The sequence below is a fragment of the Orycteropus afer genome, unplaced genomic scaffold (genome assembly GCF_000298275.1).
Source record: "Orycteropus afer afer isolate SDZICR_OR568_19922 unplaced genomic scaffold, OryAfe1.0 scaffold00243, whole genome shotgun sequence".
NCBI classification, from domain to species: Eukaryota; Metazoa; Chordata; class Mammalia; order Tubulidentata; family Orycteropodidae; genus Orycteropus; species Orycteropus afer.
In genome coordinates, this window is record NW_006921830.1 from 992,968 (window position 1) to 993,222 (window position 255).

Here is a 255-nt window from a genome sequence, read left to right on the forward strand (position 1 = left end):
CACACAACTTTAATTACTACAAATATCATGGCTTGGGGCAGATGTGCCTAAAACTTTACAGCAGATTTGCCCAATGCAATACATCATTTGATTTCTTTCTTTTTTTTTGTTCCTTTTGGATTCTTTTTTTAAAAATTTATTTATTGTGATTTGGGTGAAGATTTATGGAGCAAATTCACTTTCCATACAGCAGTTCACATATACTTTGTCTCATGTCATTGACCACAGTTTACCACAAGGCAACAGCTCCCCTCC